Raw genomic sequence first — 17,028 nt, 5'->3', positions numbered from 1 at the left:
CATTGTGGAAGAGGAGGCAGAAAGTTTGTAAGGCAGAGGTCAGGTTGGGCATGAGCAGAACAAAACAGTATCTCTGGATATGACAGGATCACTGCACTCCTGAGCTCTCAGCAACTGTGTTTGCTTGCACAGTTGCTGCATGGAGTCAAGTCAGTCCACCTTCCAGTATGGAGTGAGGAGGGACTCAGGAGGCCCCACCCTGGCTGAGGAGCTATTGACAGTTGATGGCTTCTGGGGAAGGTAGAATCAGTTTTCTTTAAGGGTGTGGCTCTGGATAGGTCGACCCTGATGATACCTCACCCAAAGGAATATAGCAGCAAAAAATTGGATTCAATGGGTTTTATAAAAAAAAAAAAAAAAAAAAGAAGAAGATAAGAATTTAGGAGGGGTAGTGGAATGGAGGGTGAATCTGGGAGGAATGGGAGTAACATGATCAAACATTGCATGCAAGTATGAAATCCTTAATTAATAAAAATATTATAGTTTAGAAAATGAATACAAAATATTTATTTATACTTGTATAAATATTTAGTATCTTGCCCTTTATAAGTAAATTTGCAGGTCTCTGGCATAAATCATTTTCAGAAAAAGGCAGAAACTCCATACAATGGTTAAAAAACTAAAAGGTTTTATGCATGACAGGCAATCAATGCCACTGAGCAACAGACTCTCCCATCCTTTGTGTCTGCTGTGTTGTTCCTCAATCTAGAAAGTTTCTACCCTTCTTTGCTAAACCACAGACTGGCCATGCACCAGAAGGAAGGCCCAGTCAGAAGAGCTGTGTAGTTAGAACTACCCGCAATCACTGCTTTCCATAAGTCTGCTGTACTGTCCTCCATAACTCTGTGAAACTCAAAATGATGAAGCTACAGCTTCTGTCTACCAGTATGTCTTTCTTTCTAATGTTTTTGGAGTTTTTCACATTTGCTACCTTCTCTAGGGAGCCTTCCTGCACTTGAGAGAAACAACTCCTTCCTGTACTTAAAGTAAGCTTGGGATTCTATCCTTTACCTTAACTTCTTCCCTTGCCAGTTCTTTTTTTTAATGAAATGGTCTACTTCCAAGACCTCTTCTGGATATAGAAGACTGGCAGATCCTTCTCCCAGCTTTTACTTCTTCCTGAGCTCCAGATTTCCATTCCAAGATGTGCATTACCGCTGTCCTGATACTTCATTTTGTGTGTGTATGTGTGTGTGTGTTTGTGTGTGTGTGTGTGTGTGTGTGTGTGTGTGTGTGTGGCATCATTCCCATCTCTATAAGTCAGGCTCACAACTATAGAGTCTCTTTAATTTCTTTTTTACCCCCCAAGTCCTTTCTGAGCTCTCTCTGCAGTGTTTCTAATATCCATGTCATCCATCTCCTTCGTCTTCTTCCTACTACTGCCTGGGACTCATTACCTCTTATCTGGATGCCCTCCAACCCATTCTTTGCACTTCTGCCAAATTAATCTTCCTAAAGTACATCTCTGTATTTATTTCAATCAGCAATAATTGTGCTTCGGGTAAACCTCATGAGTTATGAGATCTCTATTGTGCCAGCCTGGGTCAAGTAATTCCCTTTCTCAAATATGCCCCAATTGTCTCCAGAAATAATACAAGTACTCTGTCCTAGCGTTTATGACCCTCTGTAGCTGGATCTACATGACTTTTTTCTATCTTATCTTCCTGAAACCCAAAAGAGTGTAACTTTCTTTTGCACATTCTTTACCTGGGTTATAGCTCTTACTGTCTTCTTCTTGGGAACTACTTCTTTAATTCCTATTCTCCATTGTTCAGATATTGTCAACCCATTATTTTTTGTTGTCCTGTTTCTTTTTCTCCTAATTCTACAAACCTCCATTGGCTCCCCCATTTTGAAAATATATATTCACTGTTAAATGTATTAAACTGATTAAATTTTGCCTCCAAACCCTGATAAAAACCCATGTCTTTGTGTACCTCCTTAAACATAAATAGTTAACAATGAAGCCAGTCTTCTCCACTATGATTTCTATGTTTAATTGGTCAAGTTCTGATCATTTTTATCTACTGAAAATTTCTATTTCCTTTTTCTTGTTTGTGTACTCAACATCTTAACATATTACCTATTTCCAGTCTTGTTATTCTCTTTACCTCCTGAATATAACCTCTGTGCTACAACCAGAGTCATCTTTTAGAATGTAAATCTAGTTACAGACCCATTACTTGTCAACAACACTCAAAGTTGCCCATTGTGTTCAGAATAAAATCCAAACTCTCTCACATGGTTGAACAGTCCTCTTAAGAAACAATTCTCATTCTATGTATCTCCACCTTCTGTGCAAAAACTTGCATTCAGTTACAACCACTTTCAACTGTTTGTACTTCTCCAACTCTAACATCATTTCTCACATCTCTTTGCCTTTTCACATCTTGCGCCTTTGGCTGAGAATCATGACTGTTCCCTTCTTTACTTTGCTTTGCTTACTTTTACTTAACACTTAAAAACTGATCCAAGCTTTGCCAATTCTGAGCTTTCCTTAGCCAGTGCAGCCTTGAAATGTATTATGTTTTCTCACATAGACAACACCTCTGGTTTCCTCTATCTATCTAGGACTGTGACAGAATGCTTGCTCGTATGTTTTCCCATGTAAATTTTGGGCAAAATCTATAAGATTATCATTCTTGAATCTTCAGCATGCCACCCTAGTATCTAGCCGAATTACATGTTGAGTACCTACTGTATAACTGAGTGAGTTGAACATGTGTGCCAAGCAATGACAAGGAGAGTCACTGTTGTGAAAAGTAGAAGCTAAGAATATCAGGGGTGTTGGGTTGCTAGGTATCCAAATACTTGAAAGTTGATGTTGTGAATTCAGTAAAGGAAAGATATATGAATCAAAAATGAGTCCAAAATTTCATAACAGGCTAGATGAAGTTATAAGACATTAATTTCAAACATAATTACATGAAGTTGAATTTATTCAGTAGTGAGCATTGCACTCGATACTTTATGTTTGTTATATTAAAAGAAAGGAAAATAATTTAATTTTGAAGATGTAGGGTTGGAACCATATAAGATTTCCAAGTAGAAATCATGATTGCCACTTGTAACTATGGTTCTAGGATATAGGAAAAAAAAGTTTGTATTCAGTAATTATATGGGAAGTTATTAGAATAGATGGTAATTGAAGCTACTGAGATGGATGGGATTTTCCAGAAACAGAAGTAAAAAAATAAATGGAAGAGGTCTAGGTGCTTAATGTTTGGTGACATATATTCATTAGCTAAGCACAGGAAGAAGATCCTCTCATTAATTAATATGAGAAGAATTACTAGACACATACTCCATCTATGCCAAGTACTCTTGTGGGAACTAAGGACATAGCACTGAAAAACTAATCTTTCTTCACAATCTGACATTCCGATGGGGATGGATAAACAATTATCACAGAGAAGCAAATATATACCTAATAGTTAGTGATAGGTGCTGTGAAGGAAAATAAAGAAATGTACGAGCACAGAAATGGGTATGATAGAGATATTCTAGAAGCAACAGGGATAGATGCGACTTTAACTATGTCAGGAATGGTCCTTCTGCAGGTGTGCGTGTGTGTGTGTGTGTGTGTGTGTGTGTGTGTGTGCGCGCGCGCGCGCATGTGTATATACATGTATGTGCATGTGTATATACATGTATGTACACATATACATCATGAAGGCTATAGTTTAAAATTGGGTGACTTCCTTTACCATTATCCATCTTATTTTTTTGAGATAGGGTCTAACACTGAACCCAGAACTCACCAAATGGTTAGACAGTCTGGCCAGAGAGCTTTAGGCATTCATGTGTTTCCACCTGTACACTAGAATTATAGAGACATGCCACCACACTGACTTTTACATGTTCCTAGTGATCTGAACTCAGGTTCTCATGTTTGCATGCTTGGCACTTTACCAACTGAGACATCTTGCCAGCCTCCATGTGAAGACTTGTAAATAAAGAATTAAATGATGAAAAAGATGCAGCTCTATGAAAATCTGGGGATAAGAGCATTGTAAGGCAGAAGAATGTCAAGTATAAAGACCTTTAGATGTAGAAAAACATAATATCACCAAAGCTTAAAAAACAAATGAACAGCCGGGCGGTGGTGGCGCACGCCTTTAATCCCAGCACTCGGGAGGCAGAGCCAGGTGGATCTCTGTGAGTTCGGGGCCAGTCTGGGCTACCAAGTGAGCTCCAGGAAAGGCGCAAAGCTACGCAGAGAAACCCTGTCTCGAAAAACAAAAAAACAAAACAAACAAACAAAAAACAAATGAACAAACAAAACAACAAAAAATTGAAATTAGACTTTAGTAACCAAGTAAATGAAACATGAAGAAAGTTGAAATTGAAGAGGTAATCAGAAACACACTTGCATAAGGACTTAGAGGTTCCTGTAAGAATTCTAAATATAGGTCTGGAGAGATGGCTCAGCAGTTAAAAACACTGGCTGCCCTTCCAGAGGTCCTGAGTTCAATTCCCAACACCCACATAGTGGCTCACAACCATTTATAATGGGACTTGATGTCCTCTTTTGTCATGCATGCACACATGCAAATACGGCACTCATATACATAAGTAAATAAATCTTAAAAAAGTTCTAAATGTGCTATAATTGGAGGGGGAAGTTATTGAAGGATTCCAAACAGGACAGTGATAAGATTGGTTTTCAACTTAGAGATGATCATTATGGCTACTGTGTGGAAGGAGACGGAGCAATTGCGGTGATTCAGGTAGGAGATGGTGATGGCGTAACTTAAAGTTTACTCAGAGAGATGGCAAAAATTAGTAAGTACGATTTAAGATTTGTTTCAGAGGACTTGCCAATAGGTGAAGTATGAGTTGAACAGAGTTATGGCAGAGAATGAATAGGCAAGGAATTAAAAAGTTCCTTAGTTTAGGCTTGAATAACTGGATGGTACCAATTACTAAGGCAGAAAAGACTGGAGATATTGGAACCAAGTTTGATGGGTGTGGGAAAAAGTCAAACTAATTGAATTTTATGCATATTAAATTTGATGTGTCTACTGAGATATGCTAATATTAAATGATAGAGGAGTCTAGAATTAAGCTCATGAAATAGGTCAAAATTGGATATCCAAATTTTGGACTTATCTCCAATCACTAAAGATTTTAGACTAGATCGTATTGCTAATGGGGGTTAAATATAAACAGCAAAGTCGAGGCATTATTGCTCATCCCTGAGATTATGAAGTCCTTAGGTAGGATGAAAAGGATTAGCAAAAGAGGAAGTTGAGAAGTGGCCAGCGAGGTGCTAGAAAAAACTTACAGCAGTATTCAATAGTTCTAATGAGGATGCTGATTTAAAAAAAAAGAAAGGAGAGTGCTCAGATGTGTCAAATGTTGGTGAGGCACAAATTCTGAGAATTTACTATTGATTTTGGCAACATAGAAGTAATTAGCAACTTTGACAATGGAATCTAAAGTCAGAGCCCTAAATTGATTGTTTGCTAAAATACTGGGAGCTAAAGAAATTAAGTATTAGCTTAAGGGGCAGTTGGAGCAAATATATAAAAAATTTTGTCAATTATTAAAATTATTAAATTGCTCATTTCATGAAGAGAGAAGTTGTCTTTTAAATCACAAACATAAAATATCTAACTGCTAATGAGACTGATTTAGTGGAGATAAATTGATGTCCTAGAAAGGAAGAAATAATCACAGCAGTAAGATTTTTAGGCATATTAGAACAGAAGTAGAAAAAAACTTTGGTAAAAATAAGCAGAATTCACCTGCTGCATGAAGAGGCAAGGAAAGGTAAATTGGTGACATGATAAAGAGAGATTTCTCTATATTCATTGCTTCTAGTTCTTAATCAAATATAAGGGGATCCCATCAGCCTAGAGTGAGGAGAGAAAAGAGCTTTAAAATGATCGAGATGTAGGAAGAGGACTAGAAGAGTGTCATGCAAACCAAGGGAGTAGGAAGGAGCAGCCCGTCAATCACTACTGTCAAGTCAGACATTGCAGTCAAGTTAGATGAATACCGAAAAATAAGACTACTGAGTTGCATAATTCAGAGGTTATTAGTTGGCTTTGGCAGAAAAGCTTTCATTAACACGTTAGGAGCAGGTTCAGTTTCAATGAAAAGTGAATGGGCTGAATATGTAGCTTAGTGGTATAGCACTTCCCTAATATCCACAAAACTGTCAGTTCCATTTCTAGCACCCTCTCCAAAAACAAAACAAAACAACAAAAACAGTGAGTTGAAGGTGAAGAATTATACATGTAGATAGTTTTTGTGGTATAGAAGGTGTTAGGTATTGGGCATGATTGGTGAACTGTACCACTGAGCTCCATCCCAGCTCATCAATCCTTTTAGAAGTGAAAAGTGGCAAAGGTAGGTGCTGAGAGGAATCTGCTTGTGTCATCTATTAGTCTGAATGAATTTCCTGAGGAAGAATGACATACCAAAGTCATACAGTCTTTTTATAGTATCTTGGCCAAGATATGATGTTGCTGGTTTCCAACAAATGTTGAATATGAGAATGAATTAAAAAAAATTCACAAATTCTGTGCCCACATAGAATCAACAGAATCTCCTACTGTGTCCTTTGAGAAAACTGTCTGTTGTGCCTCCTTCCATAGCGTGTGTTTAGAAAAAGATCTCTAAAGACATGCTCCTGTACCACTGAAGAGCAAAACAGTGGAAAAGCAGTGGAGGTGCCAAGGGTACTTCCAATACAGCCTGGGGCCTCAAGAAAAGATAGACAGCAGGAAGGCTAACACAAGAACTGCAAGGCAGTAGTTGGCATTGCTCTGCCTAGAGTGGCAAATACTGGTACCCAGAAGTTGTATTAAATTACAGTTTCCTCTAAGGGTAGCTTAGCAGCCATAGTGCAGAGAAGAGGGAAGTGTGTATAATAGACTTTTAGCTATATTTGAAGGATATAAATTCATCAACAAAATAGGAAATGCATGAAATGAGTTCAGCGTAGATCAGATCACAGCTAGATGAAATTAAGACAAAGGTTGTTTAAGCTAACTATCAGAGAAACTGAATATTGACGGCAAAAAATACTGCATTGTGGGTTAAACTTTGAAAAGAAATACTGGAACTCTGCCACTGAGTCATTTTAATTATTAACAATTAGACAGGACAATGTCATTGAAAATAATGTAGCATAATACAAGGAGTGGTTTTGCTCTGTTCCCAGAGGAGTAGACTGGATGTGACCTAATAGCTTTTTCCTACACTAATTTGGCTGATTGTGTCAGAGAAAAAAAAAAAAACAGTTTGATCATTTTGTTTGTTTCCCTTCTGTTGAATGACTCACACTTGACCACGGGCATACATAGAAAGAATTCCCATTGATAGGAAGATAACAGAATCTATAATAGGAGTCCAGTAGATTGAAAGAGAGAACTCCCCAAAACTTGAAAAATTAGTTAGAGCCTTGAGTTATTCACCACTCATCTCCAAGATACGGTTCCAATACCTGGATGACAGCATTTGATGATGGAATGATTAGATAAAAGTTGATGAATTGATGAATGCTACCTTGGGAGAGAACACCTAGGAATACAGGTGTAAAATGGCAATGAACTGATAGGTTAGATGTGTTCTCTTTCTGAGTCAACTTCTGGTTTCATTTTCAATGATTTCTTCTGAGGGTGAAATTAAAGAATTCAGATAATGTACTTGGAATCCAGCATCTTAAGATGCACTGCCTTTTTCACCTCTTATTTTTTCTAGCCCATCTCCCCACATAAGTCAAAGTTTCTGTTTGCTTTATCACACTAAGAAGAAAGTAAATTATGCTTTCCTCTTAAAAGTCACAGATATTGATATTAAAATCAGCTTAGCTTAACATTAACCAATTACTGCAATCAATTTTAGAGTAATATTTCTTTTATTTTTTGAGATTATAATATAATTACACTATTCCCCTTTCCTTTTCCTCTCCCAAATTCTCCTAATACCCTTCCATGCTCTCTCAAATTTGTGGCCTCCTTTTTCATTAACTGTTGTTACATGCATACATATATGTATATAAACACTACCAGGAATGGTGGTCTTCCACCTCGTTTTTATCAATCAATGACAGTGTTCTCCTGGCAACATATTTTCATTCTTGGAATTTGTTCAGTATCCAAAATACCCCAGTCTGCCTCTTTCAGTGATTAACTCTCCTTCACACCACAGCTGATAAGCTAGCGGTTCCCCTAGCCATGGCTGTTGGCACTAACCAGTGGGAAGTCCAGATTTACCTGTTGGACTGCCTTGCTCTCAAATTTCCTCCTTCTGTTATTTTTGTCCTCACCCACCAGACAGAATTTCTAGAAGAAAAAAAAAAGAATAGCCTCATTAAGGAAGTGACAGCCCTAAGTACAAAAACTTGGATTTTCTCTCTTTCCTTAAGCAAGAGACACTTTCAGCCTTTTTCTCTTGCATGTCTTCTATTCCGTCCACTTGGGAGCCTTTAAAGATACAGCTAGGGGACACCACTTACAATAACCAGACTTAATTAGTATTGCAGGCCAACTCACTTCCTTTAACAACAGTGCCCAACACATTTTTTTCCTCTGAAATGTTTCATTTTCCCAGAGGCTCATATCCCTTGCATAGAACAGAATGTTTTGAAAAACAGTTGAACAGCTTTTTATCAGAGAGGTAAGTGGTCCTATCACAACTATAAAGCTGAGTGCAGAAAATGTGGTGAGCAATCATGAAAGCACTATAAAATTATCAATGGCTAGAAAAGCCATTCAAATGAAAGCTTTGTAAATGAATCAAGATTATTCAACCTGAAGAGATAATGTTTTCAGATCCTTAGAAAAGGTAGACACTTGCTCAAATGGTTTAACAAACAGAAAGCAAAAAACTCCAACCTACTACATGTTCTAACCATAGGGAGTTTTGCCTTACAAAATGGGTAAGCTAGCTCTATGATGCTTTCTTTTAAGAAACTGTCTCACTGTGTAGTCTAGGCTCATCTTAAAATCACAATTTTCTTTCTCTCTCTTTTTATCTGAGTGCTAGGATTCCAGAGTTGCACCACCCTGCTCAATTTGTTCTTCACGTATTTGTTTTGTAAGACAGGAAGAAGTGATTTATGAGCTGCTTTTAAGTACTGCAAATATTCTCTAGGAAAAAAAGTATGCTTCTTTAGAATGCCGGGAATTGATTCCTATGGCTTCCGCTATTCACCCATTTTTCCTCGTCAACAGTAAGGCCTCCCACCCGTCTCTTTATTCTCAACAAATCTTCTTTTCTTTAAACTCAATACCAGAAACACAGTTCAGTGATACATACAAGAGACTTTGGTTTCTTTTTCTGTTAAAGACAGAAGAAATAGCAACATTTGTAGAAGGAGAGATTTTAGCCAGATCTTCTAGGGGACTTCTAAATCACTTTGTGTAGTCAGTGATTATGCACTAAGGAAAGCTATGGAATTTTCTTTACTGACTTCAGCAAATTATTTCCTCCCCGGGGAAGTCTTACTGAGACAGAAGAGAAGGGAGTTGGCAGCAATGGCAGAGAAATGAATGAACTACAGCCTTTCCATCTCTTCTTATTTAAGCCAGAGTTCTCTAAATGTTGATACATTGACGAAACTACTTTTGTGAAAACTGACTGGCAAGGAGTCAGAAAAAAATTCTGGACTTTATCAATTTATCAAATGTTTTGTCGAAGACACACACACATCAGACAGACAGACAGTCAGAGAGAGGGGGGATATCCTACACTTTTGTCCTTTGAGTGTAAAACATAAGTTACTACTATAGCTTCAACTACCTGAATGCTAATGCATCTTGCATTTACATCTCTAGCCTCAAACTCTTTTCTTTTATCATCAACAGTATATTTCTAGTTTTCTTACCATATATATATATATATATATATATATATATATATATATATTGCATAGGAACCTCAAATACAGTATATTTCCCTCCTTTCCTCCTTTCATGGTCTTGGTCATAGTCAGATCATCCAGTGGTTTTGAATTCTCCCTTCTCTCAGCTACTTCATCTTTATCATGTCAATAACAAAATCCTATTAATACTACCTCGAATACGTTTTCTTTTAAATGTCATTCTTCTAGTCTCTTTCAACATCTTACCCACGCACCCAGAGCTGTCTGCTCAGCACTCTGCCTTTGCAGATGCTACTCTCTTTGCTTCGAATGTTCTCCTGCCCCTCCTTTGACTAGTAAAGTCCCTACTCTGTTAAAGAACCATCGTTTATCACCAGTCATCATTCCCACAGGACATAAAATGATTCTCCTTTGTGTTCTTACCGCATAGCTGCCAGTCTGGGCATCCTTCTGCCCTGTAAATTGTGAGCTCCTTGGAGGCAGGGAATGCACTTTCCTCATCATAGTCTATGGTAAATATTACTACAATAACGAATTACATTAGTTTAAAATAATCCAAGTTTATCAATTCCTTTAATGATCTTGATATTTGGTTTCAAATCTAAAGATGATTTGATCTTATTTTTTCTAAAAATTTATAGCTTTGCACCTACATAAAATCTTTGACCCATTTTAAATATGCATGTGTGTCTATGTGATATGTGTGTGCATGTGCATGAGTCTTGAGATTCATTTTTAGGTATATAGTTGTATAATTGTTACAGTGCCATTTCCTGAAAAGGCTACCTTTCATCCATTGAATTGCTTTGTTTTTAAGATTTATTATTATTTTATCATCATCATCATCATCGTCGTTATTGTTGTTGTCGTCGTCATCATCATCATCATCATCATCATCGTGTCTGTGTGTGTGTGTGTGTGTGTGTGTGTGTGTGTGTGTGTGTGTGCATGCATGCATGCAGATACCCATGTAGATACCTATGGAGGCCAGAAGAGGGTATGGGATACTATGGAGATGCAGTTATACAGACAGTTGGGAGCTATCTGATAATGTTACTGGACACTGAGCTTGGGTCCTCTGGAAGGACAGCAAGAGTCATCTCTCCAGCCCCTTTTGAATTGATTTTGCAACTTTCTCAGAAATAAGTTTGGTATATCTAAGGGGTCTATTTATGACGTTTCTGTTGGTTCCAGTTGTGGAAGAGTATATAAGTCTCCACAATACGACTCAGCCTTGATTACTGAAATATAATTCTTAAAATTTGGTAGATAGACTCTATAAAACTACTGATGAAATTTCAATACAAATTTCATTAAATGTACAAAAATTTGAGGAAAATTGCCTTTTTTTTTAAAACTACATTAAAACTTCTAACCGAGGAACACAATGTCTCTATTTATTTGGATCTGTGATGATTTTGTAGTTTTCAGCATACACATCCTATATAATTCTGTTAGATTTATACTTAAGTATTTTATTTTGGGCAGCAAGAGTAAATAAATTTTAAATTTGTTTCTGCATGTCTGATCTTAGTGCTCAAAATATCATTACTTTTAAAATGTTGTAGACTTCAACCTGCTGAATTTATTAGTTCTCTGAGTTTTCTTTGTTTATTTGAGATTCCTTGAGATTTTTTAACACATCCTCTTTAAATAGGAACAGTTTTTCCTGTCTAGTTTGAGTGGGTTTCATCATTTTTTTACTATCTTATTGTGTCTTTTTACAGTCCAGCAGTATTGAGGAAGAGTGGGTTTCCCTTGTTTCTGATCATAAGGCAAAGCAGCCAACCTTTTATTACGTATGATATTAAAGGCAGAGTTTATACAAATGTTCTTCAGCATATAATGAAACTCCATCTTTTATTTTTTACATTATTATTATTACTTTTATGTTGAGATTATTATGTAATTATACCATTTCCCCTTCCATTTCCTCCCTCTAAACCCTCCTTGCTCTCTTTCAGATTCATGGCCTTTTTTTTCATTAATTGATCTGCATGTATATTCCTAAATACATAAGTACAGCCTGATCAGTCTGTATAATGTTACTTGTAGTTAGCATGCAAAGGAACAAGTTTTCTTATGGCATTTTTGAGTATACTTAGTTTGAATTTGGTTTTCCCCTCCCCTGTCTCCTTTACCCCCTGACCCACTTATACCTGTCTACCCCCTGTCATCCTGTTCCAATATTCATGTCACATGCATTGGATAAACCTCTCCACTCTTCTTCCATAAAACCTGTTTTTTCCTGCTCATGGGCCCTTTAAATTTGCTTTATTCCATGTTTGCTGAAGGTTGTCGGAAATGGATGTTGAATTTATCAAATGCATTTCAGTTCATGACTACAATAGATCCTTTGAGTTTTCTTCAGTCTATTTGATGCAGCATAACATACTGACTGGTTTTTAAGCATGTAGCTGATTTTGCATCACAGGAATAAGTTTTTCCTGAATATATATAATTCTCTTTGTACATTAAAGAATACTGTTTCATAAGGATTTTTTGTGTCATTCATTGTTCATGAAGTCTAGGGTTTATGTTTTGTGTCTAGTCTTTACATCTAGGCAATTCTCACTTCATGAAGTGAATTGGGAAGAGTTCTTTTCCTGTTCATTTCTCAGGAGGATTTTATATATAACTAGTGCTAATATTTTCTTAGGTGACTCACATTCTTTCTCTCTCATTTTTATTTTCTTTGTAGATAGTCTTAATATATAGTACAGAATGGCCTGAAACTTGCTACATAGCCCAGGTTGGCCTCAAATTCCTGTTTTCCTGTGTCTGCCTACTGGAATTTTTTATTTTAGTTTCATTGATTGTTGCTCTTACATTTTTTGTTTTGTTTTCATCCTTCTGCTTACATTTTCCCTAACACAGTAATTTATGACAATAAATTTCCTCAAAGTATTGATTTAACTGTGCCTCACAAATTTTAATCTGCTGTATTATTATTTTCATTTAGTTAATGTAATATGTGATTGCTTGGGAAAGTTCTACTTTGACTCATATATTTCTTATGATATGTTGCTTAGTTTCCAGTTGTTTTTTATTGCTAATTTATAATTAGATTTCATTGTAATAGAAAAATGTACTTATGTTTGATTTGAAATCTTTAAAATTGTTGATTTGTCTTATGGAACAAGATATAATCTGTTTCAGTATATGTCTCATGAGTACTTGAAAACAGTCTGCATTCTTTTGTTATGTAATGGTTCCTATAAATCTCAATTAGATTTTGTTGGTAAATGGTATGATCAAATCCTACTGTTTCTTTACTTATTTTATCTTTTCTCTATTCATTCTTCATAGATGGGCATAGAAATCTCTAAATACTATAAAACTGTGGATTGATCTGTTTCTCCTTTCTGTGTTATTTCTCTTATCCTCACATTGGCATCCTATGAAAATAAAACAGTTCTGTAATGTGAACTAATGGAGAACTTGAATTATGTTAGCAACCAAAAGCATCAAAATGTAGAAATAACTCCATTTTTTACCAAGATGTTAGCAATCACCATTCAAGTAAAGACTCCATAGGTCGCTTATTCAACTATCTTAACAAGAATTTTTAAAAGTGAAAACTTTTCAATCCCATTTTTTCCAGTTCTTCTTCTTAAAATATATGTAGTTACAATTTTTGTAATTTTTTGGTGAACTGATACAAATGCACAATTAGAGATATCTTGCCATGCTGATCATTGTTGTACTTCAGAGGCATCATAGCTAGGCATCATTAATATTTTTAAGAATATCAACTGGGCGGTGGTGGCACATGCCTTTAATCCCACCACTCGGGAGGCAGAGGCAGGTGGATCTCTGTGAGTTCGAGGCCAGCCTGGTCTACAGAGTGAGATCCAGGACAGGCACTGAGACTACACACAGAAACCCTGTCTTGAAAATACAAAACGAAACAAAACAAAAAGAATATCTTTTCATATGGATTGTTAGTGGCTAATATGTGTGTGTAGTAAAATATATACCATTTATTAGTTTGTTGCTTTTATTTTACAGTGTTGTCTAAGGTATGAAATTTTATCTCTATATATGCCGTTATGTTTCCTTGTTTATAATAAAATTATTTATTTCTTGTACATATATATGTATATATTGTCATGTTGTTTCTTCCTGATATCCAAGATTTCCTGGCCATTTCCTTTCTGATTAGAGAGCTTCTTTGAATCATTCTTTTAGAATCAACCTTCCAGCAATTAGCTTTTCTTCATCCGAAAATGTCTTTTGTAAAATATAGAAAGTTTCAGCTGTTTGTGTGTGTGTGTGTGTTTGTGTGTGTGTGTGTGTGTGTGTATACCAAAACTCATCAGCCATATTTTTTCAAGGGTATTTTCAGCCCTCTTCTCCCTTTTTCTCCCTCTAGTCGACTGTTATTATGAATGTTAGCTCTTTCATGACAGTCCCAAAGAGTCCTGAGGCTGTCCCCATTTTGTAGTCAATTTTCTTTTTGTTGTTCATATTGGGTAATTTCTAATGCTATCTTAAATTTTAATTGATTTCTTTTTTGTTGCCTCTGAAAGTGCTTCTGAGAATATTTAAGGATTTTTATTTTCTTTTTAAGTTCTAAAATTTCCATTTGACGGTTCTTTATATTTATATGTCTTTGTCAAGACATGCCATTTCTTGGCAGAGATGTTCTTACTTGTCACTCACTTCATGCATACCTGTAATTACTCACTGAAGTATCTTTATGATGGATGCTTTTGTTATACACTTCTAACATGTCTTACAGTTTAGTGTTGGTACCTATTATCTTTTTGTGTTGTTGCTCAAAATCTTCCTGGTTCATAGCATGATGACTGATTTTCCATTGAAATGCATACTTTGGAGGATTCTATTAGAGATTATGATTACATTTGAACTTTCTATTTTAGATGGTTTCCTCTGATATCACCATTTCAGAGGATAGGGTCGATGCCACATGCAGGCAGAAGTCCAGGCTCTCCTCTTGACCTCTTAACACCCAAGGAAGGGAGTACTTTATTCATGCTAGACTTCTCAAACTTCCCTTCTTGCTTTCTGTGTGCCCTCCTCTAATACCACCTCAGCAGGAAGAAGGACAGGCTCCTTGCTCTTGACATGTTGAGGCAGATAACCCCATTTTCTGGAACACTCATCAATACTGTGGATAGATGAAGGATTGTTACCACCTAGTATGTACGGAAGTCCTGATTCTGTATGTAGCCTTGATTGCCAATGCCTGGGTAGTGGGTGGGGTGAGGATTGAATTACTTGTTTAAAAGTATCTAGAGTGGAAATCTAAGCTTCTCATTCAACCTTTGTTAACATGAGAAAAGACAGAGCCACAGATTTCCTGTGGTGTTTGTCTGGGGCAAAGTAGATATTTTTCTCAACGTTCTATGTCTTGCTAGAATTCTCTTCTTTTAAGTAATGGGAATGGACATCTGTTAGGAGTGATTTTGCCCATGCCCACTATTGGACTCCACAGAGCAAAAAGAAAACCCAGGAAATTTGACAACTGTGCCCTAACACTCAACCTTTCATAAGTGGGTTACCTGCTTCGTGTAATGAAAATCATCTTCATTACATTAAGACCCTTCAGATTAGATTTCTTGCTTTGGTTTTTACAGTGGGATTTAAATTTTTACAATGATTTTTTAAATTTAAAATACTGTTTTTTCACCTGGGCAGTGGTGATGCACACCATTAATCTCAGCACTTGGGAGGTAAAGGCAGGTGAATCTCTGTGAGTTCGAGGCCAGGCTGGTTTACAGAGAGTTCCAGGACAGCCAAGGCTATCCAGAGAAACCCTGTCTCAAAAAACTAAAAAAAAAAAAGTTCTTCATTAGGTATATGCTTCCAAATATTTTCTCTTAATGAATGGTATCAGAGAAAGTTAGACAAGAGTGTTTTAATGATTGTTTTACTTATATATAATATCAAAAAATAGGAAAATTCATCTCCATTTTCCCAGAGCAAGAGTCTTGATAATATTTTAGTACCACCCCTTAAGAATTAGATGCATGATTTCCATATTCATTTTATACATTCAGAAATTAAAAGAAAATTTTAATTAAGAAATCATTTCTTCACAAAAATAGCTAAATGAACCAAACCTTAAACATTGAAAGTGTTTTTTTTTAAGTAAATGGAAGAAGCATATAACCCCTAAAGATGTCGAGTATGCTTCCTTATAATTTAACAGCTTCTTTAAGCCCAAACCTTATGAGCCCAAACCTTGATGAGCCTGCCAACTCTGGATCTTAGAGCAAGTGTCAAGATCCCTTTGGGGAATTTGTCTCTGAGCTACCAGCTTTTTGGACTTCAGGCCAGTTTCTATTTTGAGTGAAAGCACCAATCTAGCAAGAGTGCATTGATTGCTTTCCAGCTAATCAAAGGGAAAGCATTAGTTGGCTGTTCTGGCATCTCCATGCAGCTAAAAATGATTATGTCTCTGGCTCCTAATGCAGCAATATATTCTTAATATATTCTTCCCCCTTTTTCCTGTAATGAGGATGCAGAATATTTTTCAATTTTCCTAAGTATAAAGTTAATGTATATCTTTGAATGGTCTTTGAGAAGTTACACAGGGTAAGTTGATTTTTTTCCTCTAGGGAAAGAACATAAAAATCAAGTTCCCTTCTCATTATCTAAGTATCATATGCAGCAGTTTCCATATAGCACGGGTTCTTTATATGAGGTTGTCCCTCATATAAAGTCAAGAGACTTCCTAAGGTCCCTGAGACTGTTGGAGAGAATGGAATACTTTGGAAAAAGTTCAGACTAGTTTTGATGCATACAGGTTATAGAAGATTAAGAAATTTTCATTTGTAATTTCTGTCTCTCTGTTTCTGTCTCTATCTCTCTGTCTCTGTCTCTCTCCTCTTTCCTTGTCTCCCTCTCTCCCTCTGTCTCCCTCATCCTGCCTGTTCTGGTTAGGGTTTCTATTGCTCTGATGAAACACCATAACCAAAAGCTGGGGACAAAAGGGCTTATTTGGCTTACACTTCCACATTGTAGTCCATCATTCAAGGAAATCAGGGAAGAGACTCACACAGGGTAAGAACTTGGAGGCAGGAGCTGCTGCAGAGGCCACGTAGGGGTTCTGCCTACTGGCTTGTTCACCATGGCTTGCTCAGCCTGCTTTCTTATAGACTCAGGACCAACAGTCCAGGGGTGTCACCACCCACCATGGGCTGGGCAATCCTCCATCAATC

At 36.6% G+C, this 17,028-nt stretch overlaps 1 protein-coding gene across 1 annotated transcript in view; it reads left to right on the top strand.

Moving 5' to 3' along the window:
- The window catches only part of Shroom4 (shroom family member 4), a 101,932-nt gene that overhangs the window by 10,666 nt on the left and 74,238 nt on the right, over positions 1–17,028 (top strand). The gene's annotated exons all lie outside the window — the stretch shown is intronic.

This window comes from Peromyscus leucopus, chromosome X (genome assembly GCF_004664715.2).
Source record: "Peromyscus leucopus breed LL Stock chromosome X, UCI_PerLeu_2.1, whole genome shotgun sequence".
NCBI classification, from domain to species: domain Eukaryota; kingdom Metazoa; phylum Chordata; class Mammalia; order Rodentia; family Cricetidae; genus Peromyscus; species Peromyscus leucopus.
Note: the sequence above shows the minus strand (reverse complement) of the source record. Positions and strands in the feature narration are given on the sequence as shown.